General features: G+C 38.9%; 1 long non-coding RNA gene across 1 annotated transcript; it reads left to right on the top strand.

Moving 5' to 3' along the window:
* The first annotated feature begins 20,269 nt into the window (after positions 1-20,269).
* LOC103431000 (uncharacterized) lies at positions 20,270-20,983 on the top strand. The gene is made up of 2 exons (XR_528819.3): positions 20,270-20,409; positions 20,571-20,983. It is a non-coding gene; the product is annotated as an uncharacterized lncRNA (long non-coding RNA).
* The last annotated feature ends 537 nt before the right edge of the window (positions 20,984-21,520 follow it).

The raw sequence follows: 21,520 nt of genomic DNA, 5'->3' as shown, positions 1-21,520 counted from the left end.
TACATCATCACACAGATTTTGAGTTCAAATTTCAAACAAAATATCTCTTAACCCTCTGAAAGCTGGACACCGAAGAGTTGTTGTAACTGTTGGTATACCATGGGTCCAACCCATGATGAAGGACATTAAAGGTCCAGCCCATTATAAAGGATGGATGCTAGAAAATGCTAGAAAAATCTGGTCCAAATATGCATGTCGGTGGAGTGCATGCATATTCTAGAAAGTTCTAGCAGTTTGTATAATTGTGTGGCTATCATTTCTAGCCAAAGTCAGTGTGCAATGGGTATGACGGCAAAAACCCAACTATAAATAGGTGTGTTGGTGTTGCTAGCAAATAAGAGAGTAGAAAAGGATCAAGTCCAAAGCTAGAGTTCCACTCCAAGAGTGAGAGTGAGAGTGTTCCACTACACATTGTGTGAGTGAAGTTTAGAGTGATAGAAAGTATGTGTTATACTTTCTTGTAGCCATCAAGTCTTGTCTTGGGCTTGGTAAGACTACTCTTGTTGTACTCATCATTTTCATATAGTGAAGATTGATCATTGTTCTGTGGACATAGGCATAAATTGCCGAACCACGTAAATTCTTGGTGTCCATTTTCTACTTTACTTTGTGCATTCTCTATCTTGTAGTACCGACATTCCTAACAAGTGGTATCAGAGCCCGATTGGCTTGTACAACGAGATGGAAGGAAGTGGCACTATGATCAAACTCACCAACTCCAATTAGGTAACATGGAAGCCAAAGATGGAGGACATTCTCTATTGCAAGGATCTGCATGAGTATATGCCTAAGAGCATGTCTGATGCCGAGTGGAAGAAGATGAATCGCAAGGCAATTGGCACAATTAGATAATGGGTGGACAATAGTGTTTTTTACCATGTGTCTAATGAAACCAACGCCCACAAGTTTTGGACGAAGCTTGAGTTCTTGTTCGAGATGAAGACCCCAGCCAAGAAAGCCTTCTTGATTAAAGAGCTCATCAATGTGAAGTACAAGGATGGTTTAAGTGTAGTAGAACACTTGAACAATTTCCAGAATATCATCAACTAGTTGGCTACTATAAACATGACGATTGAGGACGAGCTGCAGGCACTCTTGTTGCTTAGATTTTTGCCAGACAGTTGGGAGACCTTTGTGGTGAGTGCAAATAACTCTACTCTTAATGGTGTTCTTACTCTTGATAATGTTAAAAATAGCATGCTTAATGAAGAAATTAGGAGAAAGACTTCTGGCACATATAGCAACCAAGTATTTGTCACAGAAAACCGTGAAAGAAGCAAGAGTAGAGGGTCTAGAGGTCATCGCATAAGTCTTAGCCGATCCAAGTCAAGGTTCAAGGGTACATGCCACCATTGTGGCAAAAAAGGCCACATGAAGAAAAATTGTTGAGTTTGGAAGAGAGAGCAAATGGAAGGAAACAATCAGAAGAAAGATAATACTGGCAATACCACCGCTATCATATGTGGTGATGTACTAAAAATATTGTATGTTGGTGAATGTCTGCATATGGGTGATTCTGACAAAGACATTGAATGGATCTTTGACAATGGAGCTTCCTTCCATGCTATATCCAAAAATGAGTTCTTCAGTACATACAAAGAAGGTGACTTTGGCATAGTGAAGATGGGGAATGAAAGCTATTCCAAAATTCTTGGAATTGGTGATATTTTCCTAAGAACTAATCTTGGCTGTCAATTGATGTTAAAAGATGTGAGACATATTCCTGATATACGTCTCAATCTGATATCCATCGGTACCCTTGAACGACAAGGTTATTATCACCATATTGGCGAAGGAAAATTGAAGCTTACTAAAGGCTTAATGGTGGTAGCAAGAGGACGACTTTGTTGTACGTTGTACCGGTCAAACGCCAAAGTTTTGAAAGGTGAGTTGAATGATGTGGATGACTCATCTCTAGACTTTTGGCATAAGAAGCTAGGCCATATGAGCGAGAAAGGCTTACAAGTTCTGGCAAAGAAGTCTTGATAGGAGCATATTTATGCGACTTAGTTAACATGTTTTCTTGCATTTACTTAGTTAGTTATTGCTTATAAGAGTGTTTTAAGCTATTTTCGTGTGTTTGTAGGTCCTAATAACTAAGTTGGAAAGACAGTGCATTTTGGTGCAATTTGGAGCAATTTTGGGCCAAAATGGATTGCATGCATATGGAGCAAGTGGGATGGACGTTTTTGGTGTTTTAAAAAGGGTTTCAACACATGCAAAAATCTGAATAATGAAGTTGAAGTGTGGAAGTGTGCAGATACATACACTTAAGGAACAATTTGAAAGGAAAAGAAGTGAAAGATGCCATTTGTTGGATTGCTTTACAAGATGTATTCACATTTTGAGCAACTACAAACATAATTGCAAGCTGAAATGATGCATAGCATGTGTGTAGAGGTGTAAAGTGGCCAAAAGTTGATGTTTGCAAGATGAAATGATGCAAAATATGTGTGTGAAAGTTGTCTAACAGCTAGTACATGTGGAAAAGGGATGGAATACAAGGCAAATGCATCAGAAATTGAAGAATGAAGACACATGGACAGCTACAAAGGAGTTGAATTAGCAAAAGAGGAATGATTGCCTTTTGTTAAAGGCAAGACATAATGATAAAAGAGCATGTAAACTAGCTGTTTTTGCATCATTTTGGTCTTTGTTTGTATTGTTTATTGAAGCCATTTGAGTGATTCTTTGCTTTGGAGCTTCTATAAATAGGGAGTGAAGGGAAGAACACTAGACATTACATTACATCAAAAACACAATCAGCCACACCACCCATTCTCCATCCATTCTTTTAGCCAAACCCATCTACACATTTATACACTACATCACAAACACATTTTCAGCCATCTTTCTCTCTTTTGCCACACCCCCCATCCATCCTAAACACCACCATACCATCTCCTATCCATTCCTCCATACAAATACCATCCAAACCTGTCCCCAAAACCATGTGCCGCAGCAAAGAGGAAGGAGGAGAAGCCTTGGACGTGCATGCCATTTGAGTTAGGATTGCTAGAACGTTTTAGGTGTTTTCTTTCCCTTGTTTTCAATGTTTAAATTAAATACTCTTTGTTTTGTAAGTATGAGGAACTAAACCCCCCTTTGGCTAGGGGGAATTCGAAACCATGTTTATGCTTGCAATATGATTTGATTACTTCTAATTGCGTTTCATAAGCTGTGAATTCAATTTACTTATCCGTTCGTATAAAAACTGATTTGTGTATGTTGGTTGAGAGTGCACGCTTAATTTTCATGCATGAATTTGATGCTAGAATATAAGGGAGTTTTACCTAATCGTTATGAACTTATATTCGCAAGTAGTGAAGGTTGCTAGTCACAATCGCGTTAAGTAAATTCTTGGCATAAATTTCATGCAATTCATAGTAACGAGTGCCTCGTCAATGCTTATGTTTTTCATAGAACTTAATGATTATTGCTTGTATCTCTATTATGCAATTTATGTAGGGAACTTGTGGGGAATGCTTTGGGTTGTCGTATGCAATTCATCCAATTCAATAACTTAAGGAAAATCTGAGGGTTAATTAGTGCAATTCACGGTTAATCTGGGGTGTTGGGAATTCATGGTTTATCGAAAAGTAATTGGAAATCGTTTTGTATGCAAGTGTGACATGTGTGGAGAAGAACCCCTTAGCTAGCTTTCCATCCATTCACTTTTATCAAATTCGTTTTAGAATCTGTTCAATTTACAAAGTTTGTTCTTGTTTTCAATTTTCGTCAAAACTCAATCCCCATTTATTTTGAAGTGTTAGATTAGTTAGAAATCAATTTAGTTTGTGTTTTTAAGTGTCTTGAGTCAAGTCATAACCCAATTTCGTCCAATTTAGTGTTAGGTGTTCAAAACTGCCCAGAAAGTGTTTTTAAGGCAGTTTTGAGTGTTTATTTGCTGTTTTGAGTCTTCTGGTTTGTTTTGGTGTTTTATAGTTTAGTTTTGCATTCTGTGAGTCTAGTTTAGTGTTTTAAACTTTGTTTTTACGTTTTGAGTCAGTTTCAAGTGATTTGGCAATCCCTCCTAATCCCCGGCCTAGAACGATCCCTACTTACATATTTTTCTACAATTGATAAAAAGATGGTTTAATTTGTGTGCTTATATATTTCGCATCAAATTTTTGGCGCCGTTGCCGGGGAGTAGCAACATTGCTAGTCCCTTGGATTGTTTTATTTCAGTTTGTTTTAATTTGTTCCAGATTCTGACCTTGTTTTGGTTCTTGGTTTAGGTACTAGTTTATGACTCGGAGTTCTCATCCGATTCGTGAACACATCTTGGACTTTGACGATGATTTTGAGCGAGAGTTGAGACGAAAAAGGAAGAATCCAGAACCTAGTGAATCAAGTTCAAATTCAGAAGCCGAACTTGATTTTGAGGAAGAGGAACCCACGGCAAGAGTGGGTGAAGTGGAGGAAGCAATGGCACAAGACAATTGTACAATCAAGGAGCTTTCGGCTTCGGGATTGGACAATGCCGCACCTCTATGTATTCAATATCCCGCGACTGCCCAAGGAAAGACCGAGGAATTTGAGTTGAAGTTAAGTTTGCTACACCACATTCCAAAGTACCATGGGTTGTCCATGGAGGATCCTAACAAGCACTTGAAAGAGTTCAAGATGGTATGTTCAAGCATGACTCTAATCAATGTTGACGGGAGCATATTGAAGATGAAGGCCTTTCCCTTTTCTCTCATGGAAAAGGCGAAAGATTGGTTGTACGAATTAGCTCCCGGAACGGTCACATCTTGGGAGAGCATGAAACGGGCTTTCTTGGAGAAGTTTTTCCTAACTTCTCGAGTCATCCTCCCACGAAAAAGGATAAGTGGAATTCAACAAGATGAAGGTGAATCTTTTCCTACTTACTCTGAACATTTTAAATCTCTTGTTGCTTCATGTCCACAACATCAGATGAAGGAGGAACTTCTTCTACAATACTTTTACGAGGGGCTACTACCAATTGAACGTCAAATGCTAGATGCCTCGGCGGGAGGAGCCTTGGTGGACAAGACCCCCTTAGCAGCCAAGACATTAATCTCCAATCGAGCGTTGAATGCCCAACAATACGAAGGTGTTGGACAAAGGAGCAACCCACGGCAACACCAAGTGAATGAGGTAAGTGCCATAACCGAACTTCAAAATCAAATGGCTAACCTTATTACTTTGCTTTCTCAGGTGGTGGAAGGTCCAAAAGTGCAAAACGTGGCAGCTTGTGGCGTATGCTCCATGCAAGGACACCTTATGGACAAGTGCCCACAATTGATAGAGAATGGAGGTTGGGAGACCCTCAATGCCGTGGGATTTGGCAACCAATACCAACCGAGGAATGACCCATTTTCTAATACTTACAATCCCGGTTGGCGTGATCATCTAAATTTCAAATGGCGAGAACCCCAACAAGGCTAACAACAAAGCACATTTAGGCAACAACCCTCGGGTTTCTATCAAAAGCCGTTTGCACCAACTCAACCCCAAGCACAACCCACCCAAAAAATCAGGCTCTTCTATTGATAATGATCAGATTTTTAATTTACTAACTTCTATGGCGCAGGGCATGCAAACTAGGGACAAAAAGGTGGACGAGTTGGAGAAGCAAGTGGGGCAAATTGCTGAGTTTATGGGGCAGTTTCGAGAGCAAGGCAAGTTGCCTAGCTCAACCGTGGTCAATCTAAAAGGTGGATTCGAATCTGCAAAAGCTATAACTTTGCGAAGTGGGAAGCACGTAGGATCTGAACCCCAACACTCCAAATCACGTTCTAACGAGGTGGAGGAGTTGATGATTGAAGAGGAAGAACAAAAACCACCCACGGCAAAGGTGGAAACACCTTTGCCGCAAGCCCTATGTGATCCTAAGTCATCCAATCTGTCCAATAGAGGTAAGAACATGTCAAATCCAGTTCCTACTAATGTTTTTCCTTCGAATGTTCCTTTTCCAAATAGGTTCAAGCAAACAAAGAAAGAAGAAGCTGAAAAGGACATTCTAGAGACATTTAGGAAAGTTCAAGTCAACATACCCCTTTTGGATGCAATCAAGCAAGTCCCGAGGTACGCCAAGTTCTTGAAGGAACTTTGCACCACGAGGAAGAGGATGTCGACCAAGGAAGTTGTGAAAGTAGGCGAGAACGTGTCAGCCATCTTGCAACGCAAACTGCCCCCTAAATGCAAAGATTCGGGTAGTTTTACGATTCCTTATGTCATTGGTAATACTAGGTTTGAATCTGCCATGTTAGACTTAGGTGCATCTATAAATGTCATGCCATATTCAATTTATGCATCTATGAACCTAGGAGAGTTAAAAAATGATGGTGTAATCATATAATTGGCCGATAGATTTAATGCCTATCCAAAGGTAGTTTTGGAGGATGTTTTAGTGCAGGTTAATCATTTGATCTTTCTGGCGGATTTCTACGTACTTGAGATGGATGAATCGGACCATACCCCTTCATTACCCATCTTCCTTGGAAGGCCATTCATGAAAACGGCCCGAACAAAGATTGACGTGTTTAATGGCACTTTAACGATGGAATTTGATGGGGAAGTGATTAATTTCAATCTTTCTGATTCTATGAAGTTTCCTAGTGAAAATCATTCATGTTTTGCTATTGATATAATTGACTCTTTGGCGCAGGACCATTTTGACAATTTGAAGGACGATGTACTTGAATTGGTCATTGCACAAGGAAAGAACATGAAAAACATTGAAACAGCCACCAAGGAAACCCACGGCATGCATGAGGATTCTATTGCCGTGCCCCCTAGTGAAGATATCATTGAGATGGTGGCTACCCTTGAGTCATTGCCATTGCAAACTGGTAAGTTTTTTGACCCTATTTTAAGTTCGATTTCGGCTAATAAAATGCTTCCCTCAGTTGTGCAGCCACCCACATTTGAACTTAAGCCATTGCCTAGTCACTTAAGGTATGTTTTCTTGGGAGAGGATGAGACATTGCTCGTTATCATTTCATCCTCACTCACGGCACAAGAGGAGAGTAAATTAGTGAGGGTGCTAAAGGAGTACAAAACAGCAATTGGATGGACATTGGCCGACATCAAGGGAATTAGCCCTACTACGTGCATGCGCATACTTTTGGAGGAGGGGTCTAAAACATCTCGAGAGGCTCAGCGCCGTCTCAACCCTCCTATGATGGAAGTTGTGAAGAAGGAGATCATAAAGCTTCTAGATTGTGGAATTGTCTATCCAATCTCGGATAGTAGGTGGGTTTCGCCCGTTCAATGCGTACCAAAGAAATCCAGAGTGACAGTGGTAGCTAATGCCGAGAATGAACTTGTTCCTCAACGCATTCAAACCGGTTGGAGGGTGTGCATCGACTATAGGAAGCTAAACACCACCACAAGGAAGGATCATTTCCCATTGCCGTTCATTGACCAAATGCTTGAGAGGTTAGCGGGTTATGCTTTCTATTGTTTTCTTGATGGTTATTCTGGGTATAATCAAATTGTCATAGCACCCGAGGACCAAGAAAAAACTACTTTTACATGCCCTTTTGGTACATTTGCATATCGTCGCATGCCTTTTGGTTTATGTAATGCACCTGCCACATTTCAAAGATGCATGATGAGCATATTTTCGGATTATGTAGAGAAAATAATTGAAGTTTTCATGGATGATTTTAGTGTCTTTGGTGATTCTTTTGATGGTTGCTTGCATAATCTAAGTTTGATCTTAAAACGTTGCGTTGAAACTAACCTTGTTCTTAATTGGGAAAAATGTCATTTCATGGTTAAACAAGGCATAGTTTTAGGTCATACAATCTCTGAAAAAGGTATTGAGGTTGATAAGTCAAAAATAGATCTTGTACGTCACTTACCTTCTCTGACTTCGGTTAGAGAGGTTCGTTCTTTTCTTGGCCATGCAGGTTTCTATCGTAGGTTTATCAAAGATTTCTTAAAGGTGGCACAACCTCTTTGTCGTCTCCTACAAAAAGAAGTGGCGTTTGAATTCACCAAGGAGTGCACGACATCATTCAACCAACTCAAGGAGTTGTTGACCACGGCACCAATCATTGTCCCACCGGATTGGAGCCTACCTTTCGAGCTTATGTGTGATGCGTCTGATTATGCGTTAGGAGCTGTTTTGGGACAAAGGAAGGACAAGAGGCCGCATGTCATCTACTATGCCTCACGGACGTTGAATGATGCGCAGTTGAACTATTCCACTACGGAAAAAGAACTTCTTGTCATTGTTTTTGCTTTAGATAAGTTTAGATCATATTTAATTGGGACTAAAGTAATTGTTTTCACTGACCATGCAGCTTTGAAGTACTTGCTCACTAAAAAGGAAGCCAAACCGCGGCTAATTCGTTGGATGTTACTACTTCAAGAGTTTGATATTGAGATTCGTGACAAGAAGGGAAGTGAGAACGTGGTGGCTGACCACCTAAGCCGCATGGTGCATAATGAGGAGTCCCTACCCATTGTCGAGACATTCCCCGATGAACAATTGCTGTCCATAAAGGTTAGTGAGCCTTGGTATGCCGATTTGGTGAACTTTTTGGTGTCAAAACAGATTCCAAGCACTCTCACTAGGCACCAACGTGATAAACTTAGGCATGATGCACGGTTTTATGTGTGGGATGATCCATATTTGTGGAAATTTTGCCCGGTGTGCATGATTCTGAATTTCGTTCAATTTTAAGTTTTTGTCACACATATGCATGTGGTGGTCACTTTGGCACACAAAGAACAACACTTAAGGTGTTACAATGTGGGTTCTATTGGCCTAGTATCTTTAAGGATGCTAGAACTTTTTGCTTAACATGTGATAAATGCCAAAGAATGGGTAACATAGGTGCTAGGGATCAAATGCCGCAAGTTTCTATCCTTAATGTTGAAATTTTTGATGTTTGGGGAATTGATTTTATGGGTCCCTTTCCTTCCTCGTATGGTTTCATGTATATTTTTCTTGCGGTTGATTATGTGTCGAAGTGGGTGGAAGCTAAAGCCACCCGGACTAATGACTCTAAAGTGGTTGCAGATTTTATTAGAACTAACATTTTTGCAAGGTTTGGCATGCCATGTGTCATCATAAGTGATGGAGGATTGCACTTTTGCAACCGGACCATAGAGGCGTTATTGAGGAAATACAATGTCAACCATAGGGTTTCTATACCTTACCATCCTCAAACGAATGGCCAAGCCGAGGTTTCCAACCATGAGATCAAACAAATTCTAGAGAAGACCTTTGGGCCTACAAGGAAGGATTGGAGCTTATGGTTAGATGATGCACTTTGGGCATATCGTACGGCGTACAAGACACCCATTGGAATGTCCCCATTTAGGCTCATCTATGGCAAGCCGTGCCATCTCCCCGTTGAATTGGAGCATAAAGCTCATTGGGCCATCAAGAAGTTCAATATGGACCTAAATGCCGCAGGAAGTCATAGGAAGTTTGAACTCAATGAACTTGATGAGATATGGCATGAGCATACAAGAATGCTAGCTTTTACAAGGAGAAGACCAAAGCTTTCTATGATAAGATGATTCGAGGTAAAACATTCTCCATAGGCCAGAAAGTGCTCTTGTTCAACTCCCGTTTACGGTTGTTTCCCGGTAAGTTACGTTCTAAGTGGATTGGACCGTTTGTTATTACTAATGTTTTTGTTCATGGTGTAGTCCAAATCCAAAGCTTGAAAACGGGACATGAATTCAAGGTGAATGGGCACCGATTGAAGCCCTATTATGAGCACTTTGAGGAGCATGCCGTGGAGGACATCTCCTTGCAAGTCGTGGGCTCCAATGAGGAGTGAATGAGTTCTTCGTCCGGCTACAAGACGTTAAAGCAAGCGCTACTTGGGAGGCAACCCATGTATTCAAATGAGGAAGATTTTTGAATCACTCCACAAGCAGTTTTGCGTTTCTAAAAACCTTCATTTTTCTGCATTTTCATTTTGCCTGATTGTCAATTTTTTTTTAATTTATGTGGTTGTTTCTTATTTAATTATTTTTGGGTTTTGATTTCTTTTTTTTGAAACATTGACAGATATGCAAGGTATTTTTACATTCATAAAAAAAAAAAGGAACATTAAGCAGAAAAATACAAGAGAAAGCTTTCACAAAGGCTGTTTGGGAGAAGTCTCAGTAGTCGGCGGAGCCTCAGCAGTCGGCGGGGGCACAAAAGGAGGAGGTATCTGAGGTTGATCATTTGGAGCTTCACTACGTAGTATAGCCCCAAAAGACGAAGGCAAATGCTGTTGGAACAAACCCACAAACCTCCGATGATCAAGTAAAATCTGACCATCAGTTTCCTGCATCTGATCAATTTTCCTCTTCATGTTTGTGGCATAGTTGTGTGCGAGCTTGTGCAACTATTTATTCTCATGCTTGAGCCCTTTAATCTCCTGTTTGAGACTCATCACTTCAGCCGCCAACGATTCAACTTGACGGGTTCGAGCAAATAAGGGTTGGGCCATGTTGGACACAGAACCCGCACACTGCACACTAAGAGCCAGATACTCCTTAACAGCCAACTCATCAGACCGTCTAGAAAGCAGTCTCTTATCTTTAGGAGTGACAAGGTTCTGGGCCACCACCGCAGCGGTCATGTCATTCTTCATCACCGAATCCCCAACGGTAAGAGGACTAGTAGGGGATATGAAGGATGGGCGCCATATGTTGTCTGGAGAAGGCGGGACTGCTTCTTCACCAAGGTTCAAGTCAAAATGACGGTCGGAGGGGCCAGACATTTTCAGAGGTGTTAAAGAAAGAAGAGGTCAGACAAGTCAAGATCGTAGAAGTGCAAGAAGGGAGTTTCTACAAGCAGAAATTCAAGTGTGCTTTGAACGTCCTGCGTACCTCTATAAAAATCAGCACTCGATGAGATTTCAAAGATCGAAGAGGTGAGCTCAGAAATTGAAGAGGCCAATTCAAAAATCAAAGAGGCGCTAGCTTTCTCAAAAGCTGGGCTTGCTTAGAAACCACGGCCAATCTTCTTTTCCAGATTTGTTTGCACTTGTCACATGCAACCTCTGCACTCGACGGGATTTCAGAGATCGAAGAGGCAATTCTAGATATCGGAGAGGCATCTGCTTTTCCAGACGTGTCAACATCTGTCACATGCAGAGTAAGCTTTACGAAAATCACGGGCAGTTTGTCGAAGCGCCGATTCCAACCATCTACTTTTCGAGACGTGTCAACATCTGTCACATGCAGAGTCAGCTTTACGAAAATCACGGGCAGTTTGTCGAAGCGCCGATTCCAACCATTTACTTTTCGAGACGTGTCAACATCTGTCACATGTAGAGTCAGCTTTATGGAAATCACGGGCAGTTTGTCGAAGCGCCGATTCCAGATATCGAAGAGGCATTCGCTTTTCCAGACGTGTCAGCGCCAACCACATGCACACTCAGCCTTGCGGAAATTACGGGCAATCTGTCAAAGATCTCTTGTGAAGTAGAAAGCACGTGAAGTTTACTATTAAATCATCCAACGGTTGCTGACAAGAGTGAAAGAATAGTACTGGTTATTAATTCCTATAAATGTCACCCTTCACCCTCCATTGCAAGGCAGACATACATAACCCTCATTCTTCTGGGAGAATGCCTGTCCAACAAACCCTCTCGAGTCACTCAATGTTCTTTATTCCTTGGGGTACCTCTGCAAACAACTCATCCAAAGAAAAAGTATTTCATATCATGAAGGTTGAAAGCAAGAGTATCTCATATCATGCTTTCTCCCTGTCTTTCTCCTTGTAGTTGTTTTGGGACAAGGAGAAAGAGAGCAATCAGCCAGCACTTGGTATCAATCTTCCGATCTGGAACCAACTACTTGGAACCCCTTCCTGATTGCTTACCTAGCCTTGCTCTCGAGTACTCATCTTCATCATCTTATGCTTCCTTTTCGTCTACCACATCTGCCTGGGGAACAGATAAGGGAAGTGAAAATGATACCTCGAAGCATGTGGAGACAATTTACCAATTCATCCTCAGCTAGGGACAAGGAGAAAGAAAGCAAGAGGTGGGCACTTGGAAAGATTGAAGAAAGAAACAGACCAACACCTTTACCTCGTGCCTGCCTGCTGTGCAGAAGAAACAAGCAGAGAAGAATGCAGACTGCACAATCAAATCATCCCAGCAAAATGAGTCTGATTTGAAACCAAGGAACTCTCATATTTCTCGCTCAGAATTCCAAACCAGTTCGAGGTCAAAGCTGTGGAAAGTCAACAAGATCATCTATATCCAAAACCAGATTTGCGTTCTTAAACTCTACTCTGTCTGGTTTTTACTTTGCCATATTTGTCATGTTTATTCGTTAATTGTTTGTTTGCTTGTTTTTGTGTGAGTTTATGCTTAAAACATTGAGGACAATGTTTGATTTAAGTGTAGGGGGGGTAACCAAGTTGTTTTGCATGAAATTCGTAGGAGTTTGTCACCCATTACTTCTAGTGTTGTTCCTTGTTGTTTTAAGTGTTTTTAAGCTATTTTGGAGTATTTTAGTGTGTTTTGACATAAAAATCCGAAAATCTCATAAAAATTTGAAAAATTGTTTTGAAAAAAAACCAAAAAGAGTTGTTTTGTGTCTTAGGGTACCTTCCAACACAATGATGAGGATTTGGTTTTTAATTACATGACTGTTAAAGAGAGTTATAAACATGGATGAACATTTGATTTACTCTTTGGTGTATGCTTGGTTGTGGTTATAATCTATGAATTCACATGCAATCATAAAGGAAAAATCAGTTTTGTAACATGCTTGAAAGAAGGAACTTAAATGTACGCTATAACCTTGTGAGACTTGAGCCTAAACGTTTATTTGGAGAGTTAATAAACTGTACATCATTGTTTTCTAAAGTCGTTGCATGATCTCATTATTCTTTGCTTGGTTGCTACTTAGAAGGCGTTTCATCATTTAGTTCCAAATGCTAGAACTCATGCCTATTTCATTCAAAGCATGTTATTGATTTGCATAACACATATTCAAGATGAAGTTGTTTAGTGAGCCGAGAGCCAAAAAGCCTATCCCATTCATGATATGTTTAAGTTTAACCCCGTTGAGCCTTGTTTAGCCTACGTTCTTTGTTAACCCACACTATCCTCACCTAGCCTAGATTAGGACCATCCATACCCTTGTTCTTGAAGCATAGTAAAGCATGACTCAAATTGAATTCCTTTTGATTAATGTATTGCAAAAAACAAGTGTGGGGGAAGTGATTCTTGTGTGTGTGTGTGCCAAAGTCCTTAATAAGGCACGGGTCAAAAAAAAAAACAAAAAAAAAAAGAAAAGTTGTGAAAATGTATGAAAAAGAGTTCTAAAGTGTTGTTTGTTGAAGAAAGGGTCCAAAACATTGAATTCGGTCCTAAGTATTGCTCAAATCTTCCCTTTGTGTTAAAAGTTGATTTCTGCATTCTAAAGTGAATTCTAAGTTTCGATTTCATTACTTTGCTTGCTATTGCCTTAGGAACGTTTGTTATCCCTATCTTTCCTTTGTTAACCATTACCCCAAGCCTCGTTACAACCCTTGACTTCTATCTTAAGTGTTATATGTTTCAATTTGTGGAGTTTGAATTTAGTATGAGCATATGGTGTCACTGGTTCTCGCATCTAAGTAGTAGCATTCCATTCATGAGATCATATCTAAACATGCTTAATAACTCCAGAAATTGCTTTCTTTGTAACACATATATGTGAGTGTTCGTTTTCATGTTTACATCAATCTTCTCACATATAACTAGTGTAGGGTGTGTAGTCAGAAAATGTGTGAAAATAAAGAGTATCTTGTAAGGAATTGAGCAAATTCTCTAAGACATGTTACTACATTCAAAACATCATTTTAATTGGTTAAATGTAAACTAGTAAGTGGTGACTGTGATTAAGTATGTGCTCAAGTGTGAAGATAACTAAAATCTGTGGGAATAATGATTTTTAACATGTCATGTGCATTGGAAATCCCTGAGGCAAATGTTGGAAGGATTAGAATGTGTTTTGTTTACTTTGTTTTGTTTGTTTGTTTCGTTTTGCTCGAGGACTAGCAAAAGCTAAGTGTGGGGGAATTTGATAGGAGCATATTTATGCGACTTAGTTAACATGTTTTCTTGCATTTACTTAGTTAGTTATTGCTTATAAGAGTGTTTTAAGCTATTTTCGTGTGTTTGTAGGTCCTAATAACTAAGTTGGAAAGAAAGTGCATTTTGGTGCAATTTGGAGCAATTTTGGGCCAAAATGGATTGCATGCATATGGAGCAAGTGGGATGGACGTTTTTGGTGTTTTCAAAAGGGTTTCAACACATGCAAAAATCTGAATAATGAAGTTGAAGTGTGGAAGTGTGTAGATACATACACTTAAGGAACAATTTGAAAGGAAAAGAAGTGAAAGATGCCATTTGTTGGATTGCTTTACAAGATGTATTCACATTTTGAGCAACTACAAACATAATTGCAAGCTGAAATGATGCATAGCATGTGTGTAGAGGTGTAAAGTGGCCAAAAGTTGATGTTTGCAAGATGAAATGATGCAAAACATGTGTGTGAAAGTTGTCTAACAGCTAGTACATGTGGAAAAGGGATGGAATACAAGGCAAATGCATCAGAAATTGAAAAATGAAGGCACATGGACAGCTACAAAGGAGTTGAATTAGCAAAAGAGGAATGATTGCCTTTTGTTAAAGGCAAGACACAATGATAAAAGAGCATGTAAACTAGCTGTTTTTGCATCATTTTGGTCTTTGTTTGTATTGTTTATTGAAGCCACTTGAGTGATTCTTTGCTTTGGAGCTTCTATAAATAGGGAGTGAAGGGAAGAACACTAGACATTACATTACATCAAAAACACAATCAGCCACACCACCCATTCTCCATCCATTCTTTTAGCCAAACCCATCTACACATTTATACACTACATCACAAACACATTTTCAGCCCTCTTTCTCTCTTTTGCCACACCCCTCATCCATCCTAAACACCACCATACCATCTCCCATCCATTCCTCCATACAAATACCATCCAAACCTGTCCCCAAAACCTTGTGCCGCAGCAAAGAGGAAGGAGGAGAAGCCTTGGACGTGCATGCCATTCGAGTTAAGATTGCTGGAACGTTTTAGGTGTTTTCTTTCCCTTGTTTTCAATGTTTAAATTAAATACTCTTTGTTTTGTAAGTATGAGGAACTAAACCCCCCTTTGGCTAGGGGGAATTCGAAACCATGTTTATGCTTGCAATATGATTTGATTACTTCTAATTGCGTTTCATAAGCTGTGAATTCAATTTACTTATCCGTTCGTATAAAAACTGATTTGTGTATGTTGGTTGAGAGTGCACGCTTAATTTTCATGCATGAATTTGATGCTAGAATATAAGGGAGTTTCACCTAATCGTTATGAACTTATATTCGCAAGTAGTGAAGGTTCTAGTCACAATCACGTTAAGTAAATTCTTGGCATAAATTTCATGCAATTCATAGTAACGAGTGCCTCGTCAATGCTTATGTTTTTCATAGAACTTAATGATTCTTGCTTGTATCTCTATTATGCAATTCATGTAGGGAACTTGTGGGGAATGCTTTGGGTTGTCGTATGCAATTCATCCAATTCAATAACTTAAGGAAAATCTGAGGGTTAATTAGTGCAATTCACGGTTAATCTGGGGTGTTGGAAATTCATGGTTTATCGAAAAGCAATTGGAAATCGTTTTGTATGCAATTGTGACATGTGTGGAGAAGAACCCCTTAGCTAGCTTTCCATCCATTCACTTTTATCAAATTCGTTTTAGAATCTGTTCAATTTACAAAGTTTGTTCTTGTTTTCAATTTTCGTCAAAACTCAATCCCCATTTATTTTGAAGTGTTAGATTAGTTAGAAATCAATTTAGTTTGTGTTTTTAAGTGTCTTGAGTCAAGTCATAACCCAATTTCGTCCAATTTAGTGTTAGGTGTTCAAAACTACCCAGAAAGTGTTTTTAAGGCAGTTTTGAGTGTTTATTTGCTGTTTTGCTTTTGGTTTGTTTTGGTGTTTTATAGTTTAGTTTTGCATTCTTTGAGTCTAGTTTAGTGTTTTAAACTTTGTTTTTACGTTTTGAGTCAGTTTCAAGTGATTTGGCAATCCCTCCTAATCCCCGGCCTAGAACGATCCCTACTTACATGCTTTGCTACAATTGATAAAAAGAGGGTTTAATTTGTGTGGTTATATATTTCGCTTTCGCATCAAGTCTCACATTCCCTTTACCAAAGGTACGTCGTTAAATTCTTGTGAGCACTGTTTATTCGGTAAACAAAGAAGAGTTAGTTTTTCTGTTCCATCTACAAAGAAAGGAAATTTGGTCGATCTTGTTTATTCAGATGTGTGTGGCCCCATGGAAGTCGAGTCACTTGGAAGAAATAAATATTTTGTTACTTATAGTGATGATGCTTCACAAAGTATCTGGGTGTTTTTATTGAAATCCAAAGACCAGGTGTTTCAGACATTCCAAGAGTTTCATGCCATGGTGGAGAGGGAAACCGGGAAACCTCTCAAGTGCCTTCGTAGCGACAACGGCGGCGAGTACACATCTCACCAGTTTAGAGAGTATTGTGTGAAACATGGCATACGTCATCAGAAGATAGTTCTTGGAACTCCATTACATAACGGTGTTGTTGAAAGAATAAACCAAACCATCATGAAGAAAGTCAGGTGTATACTGAGGACTACAAAGTTATTTAAACAGTTCTGGGGTGAAGCTGTAAGGACAACCTGCTATTTGATCAATCGATCTCTATCAATACCATTAGGTCTTAATGTTCCAGAGAGAGTATGAACTGGTAATGATGTGTCTTACTCTCATCTAAAGGTGTTTGGCTTCAAAGCTTTTGTGCATTTTCCTAAAGAGCAAGGATCGAAGTTAGACTACAAAGCTACACCGTGCATCTTTCTTGGTTATGGCAGTGAAGATTATGGTTACAGATTATGGGACCCATACCAGAAGAAGTTTATCAAAAGTAGAGATGTGATCTTTTATAAAGATCAAACAATTAGGGATTCGGATAAATAGGCACAACCATATGGCGTAGTCAGAGGAGTTGATCCATTAGCTTCAGATGAAAAAAGTCACGGTGACTTCCCTAAAGCAGCTGCCAATGAAGTGCCTGCAGAACCATATATTGTTGATAAAGGGGAGCCTGATTAAGATGAGCCAGACCATGAAATTGCTAATCAGGGGGGAGCTTGAATAGCAAATTCAAAGAGAACCCAATCAAGGGGAACCTCCAACCCCGCAAAAGAATGAAGACCAAGTCAGAAGATCCAACAGAAGTCAAAGACTGTCTACCAAGTATTCTTTATCAGAGTATATCATGTTCACTAATTATGGAGAACCCGAAACTTATGAGGATGCAAGAGCTCATAACGACAGTGACAGATGGATTATGGCAATGGAGTCAGAAATGGATTCCTTATTAAAGAATGATACCTATGAGCTGGTAGAGCTTCCAAAGGGTAGAAAAGCATTGAAAAACAAGTGGGTGTTCAAATTTAAAAGAGACGACAACATGACAAGGTACAAGGCTCGTTTGGTTGTCAAAGGTTTTGGTCAAACGAAAGGAGTTGACTTTGATGAGATTTTCTCACCGGTGGTGAAGATGACTTCTATTCAAGTTATCCTTGGTAAGGCAGCAAGCATGGATCTTGAGCTCGAGCAGTTAGACGTTAAAACTGCATTTCTCCATGAAAATTTAGAAGATGAGATATACATGGAGCAACCCAAAGGCTTTGAAGTCAAAGGTAAAGAAAATTTGGTGTGCAAGCTGAAGAAAAGCTTATATGGTCTTAAGCAGACTCAAAGACAGTGGAATAAGAAGTTTAACTCATTCATAGTGAGTAATGGGTACAAGAGAACTCATGCTGACTCTTGTGTCCATATCAAACAATTTTTTGGAGGTAAATTCATCATTTTATTGCTTTATGTTGATAACATGTTGATTGTCGGTCAAGATGCTTTTATGATTAAAAACTTAAAGAAGAGTTATCTAAGTCATTTGACATGAAAGACTTAGGGCCAGCAAAACAAATTTTGGGCATAGAGATAATTCGTGACAGAAAATCCAAGAAGTTATGGTTGTCATAAGAAAAGTATGTTGAACGGGTGCTTGAAAGGTTCAACATGAAAGCAGTCAAACCAGTAAGCTCACTTTAGCCAATCTTATCAAGTTAAGCAAAGAGTCGTGTCCGTATCATGTATGCAATGGTGTGCACACGACCAGATATTACTCATGCAGTAGGTGTGGTGAGCATGTTTCTCTCTAATCTAGGGAAAGACCACTGGAATCTATTAAGTGGATTCTCAGATATTTGAAGGAGACTTCTAAGATGTGCTTGTGCTCTAGCGGTTCCAAACCAATCTTGGAAGGATTTACAGATGTTGACATGGGAGGTGACTTCGACAGTAGAAAATCTAAGTCTGGGTACTTGTTTACTTTTGCAGGGGGAGCCGTCTCATGGCAATCCAAGCTGCAAAAGTGTGTTGCTTTGTCCACAACCGAGGTTGAATATATAGCCGTTACAGAAGCATGCAAGGAGTTGTTGTGGCTGAAGCGGTTTCTCCAAGAGTTGGGTTTGAAGCAAAGTAACTATGGCGTTTATTGTGATAGTCAAAGTGCTCTGAAGCAAGAACACTGCAGATCATTCATGCACCAAGCACATTGATATTCGTTATCACTCAATTAGAGATGTTATCGAGAACAAGTTGCTACAGCTGAAGAAGATTCATACAGATAATAATTCCTCAGACATGTTGATAAAGGCAGTTACAAAATCAAAGTTGGAATTTTGCATTAAAGCTGCTGGGATGGACTCCAAGTAACTTAAAGTCATGATCGGAATTCCTCCCTTATGGACTGGAGGGGGAGATTATTGGTATACCATGGGTCCAGCCCATGATGAAGGACATTAAAGGTCCAGCCCATTATAAAGGATGGATGCTAGAAAATTCTAGCATCTTATATAAGCAAACCAAGTGCCAAGGAAATTTGGTCAAAATATGCATGTCGGTGGAGTGCATGCTATGCTAGAAAGTTCTAGCAGTTTGTATAATTGTGTGGCTATCATTTCTAGTCAAAGTCGGTGTGCAATGGGTATGACGGCAAAAACCCACGTACAATTAGGTGTGTTGGTGTTGCTAGCAAATAAGAGAGTAGAAAAGGATCAAGTCCAAAGCTAGAGTTCCACTCCAAGAGTGAGAGTGAAAGTGTTCCACTACACATTATGTGAGTGAAGTTTAGAGTGATAGAAAGTGTGTGTTATACTTTCTTGTATCCATCAAGTCTACCTTTGGCTTGGTAAGACTACTCTTGTTGTACTCATCATTTTCATATAGTGAAGATTGATCGTTGTTCCATGGACGTAGGCATAAATTGCCGAACTATGTAAATTCTTGGTGTCCATTTTCTACTTTACTTTGTGTATTCTCTATCTTGTAGTATTGACATTCCTAACAATAACTGCTGGCGAGTATGGATTCTTGGCGAGCTGGGAGATTTTTATCGGGGAGCCGAGAGAGATCAGATGAGTGAGAGAATGAAGATCCAGTTAGGAAAAAAAAGAAGAGGGAGAGAAGGGTGAATATGTGAGCAAGAAATGAAGAAAGAAGAGGGAGAAAAGAACAAGAAAGAATAAGGATAGAATAGTGAGGCAGTTGGGGTGAAAGAAAAGAAGAGGGAGAAAGATGTTAGGTTTAAATTTGTTAAAGGTTTCCAACACATTAATCTAGCTTAAAAGTTTGGCAACATTGGGCTTATAAGTTAGGTTTAGAAAATAATATCCAAAACAAATAAATAAATAAAAATACTATATTATTTTAATATAATTAATTCAGTTTGATTTGGTTTACAAACTATTGAATCTGAAACTGGACCAAAAGTTTTTGTACTAACATTTTTTAATATCAAACTCAATAAAATAAAAATCAAATAAATGTTCTTGAAACAAAAATAAAAATAAAAGGAGACAATTATGATTGGAAAAATGTAGGAACCATTTCAACAATGTAATATATCAATTTCAATTTGGTTAATCTAGTGGTATGGGCGAGTAGGGTCATGTGTTGAAATAGGCTAAAGATTCGGAGTTTGAACTCCACTTTTGGAACCTAAAAAAGCAATATTTCAACTTAAGGAGAAATAGAGCCAATGTCTCCCCTCAAATGTAGGATGTCAAAATAGGGTTTTGTTCTTACCTCTCGGAGCTGAAATTTTCCATAAGCACTCTATTTTTGCCAAGGAACACCCATTACGGAAATACACTTAAATTTTCATACCAACTCTATATAAGGATCTTCAATGTTTATTCTTTGAATCGACAGCTCTCTTTTGATTTCATTTGTTTCACACTCGTGCACAACCAAACACACACTCACAAAATCAAGATGGAACATTCTAGGCGTTTGTTTTCAACTGTCTTCATCCTCCTCCTCCTTCTGGTGACTATTGGTATCTTTCTCTTTCCTCATCTTAACTTCATCTTTATGCCTAACAAAGAAATAAAATTTATATATATTGAAAGAAGTTTTGAGTTTGAATACTCATTCTCCCGGTGATGAAAAAGAAAACCAAGATTTTATGGGTTGATATAGAGATGCATGTTTTGGCAGGAACGGGTCCAATGGTTGCTGAGGGGAAGACAAAAGAAAAGTCATCGAAGAATGAGAAGTCGTCGAAGATCTGTGAGTCTCCAAGCCATAAATTCCATGGAATTTGCTTCAGGTCAAGCAATTGTGCAACTACATGCAAAAAAGAGGGATTTATGGGAGGCAAATGTACTGGCTTTCGGATGAGATGTGTATGCACTAAAAAATGTTAAGTCATACAAAAATTAACATACGTATTTGGATGCATGCATGTGAACAAATGACCTTTTTTTTGTTTTGTTTTTTTGAAAAAGAATAAATGAATGAACTCTAATCTACTATAAGGGTTTCTATCCTTGTCTTGTTTTTGTGCGTTAACCGCACATGAGTTGTTTTGCAATATAAAATATCTTCGTAATAAAAAGATCATTGCATTAGTGAATGCATTGCACTGGTACCTTTTTTTTAAATATAAAATCTGCTTTTTAGTTCATATTTTTAGAATAAATATAGTTAAATCATATTTTAACTAATTCTATAAAATCTTAAGTTAATTAAATAAAATATTTGTTAACGAAAAAATAGTATAACAACTTCTAAACTTTAAAATACGATTCCAATTCCAACTTCAACCAGAGACAAGTTTAAGTTGATTGTGATTTTAAACATAAGGGTGTATATAATGATAAAATTGACATATTGTGGCCAATTTTGAAAACCACGTTTACACTTTGCAGAGATATTTTTCCAAGTGACGAGTATTCAAGTGGTATTTAACATGTCATAATACAAGAAAATGATATACTATTATGTCTTTCCACTTATTTATAACACGTGAAGTGACTGCTTAAATACCAGACACTTGAAGGCAAAAATAATTAACAATTTTCATATTAAAAATAAGGGTTAATCTCAGTTTACTATCCTAGAGTTTCTTGGTTTTGAACATTCGGTACATGAAGTTTTTTTCGTCC

Source organism: Malus domestica, chromosome 14, assembly GCF_042453785.1.
Source record: "Malus domestica chromosome 14, GDT2T_hap1".
Classification (NCBI taxonomy): domain Eukaryota; kingdom Viridiplantae; phylum Streptophyta; class Magnoliopsida; order Rosales; family Rosaceae; genus Malus; species Malus domestica.
This window is presented reverse-complemented; position numbering and strand designations above follow the sequence as displayed.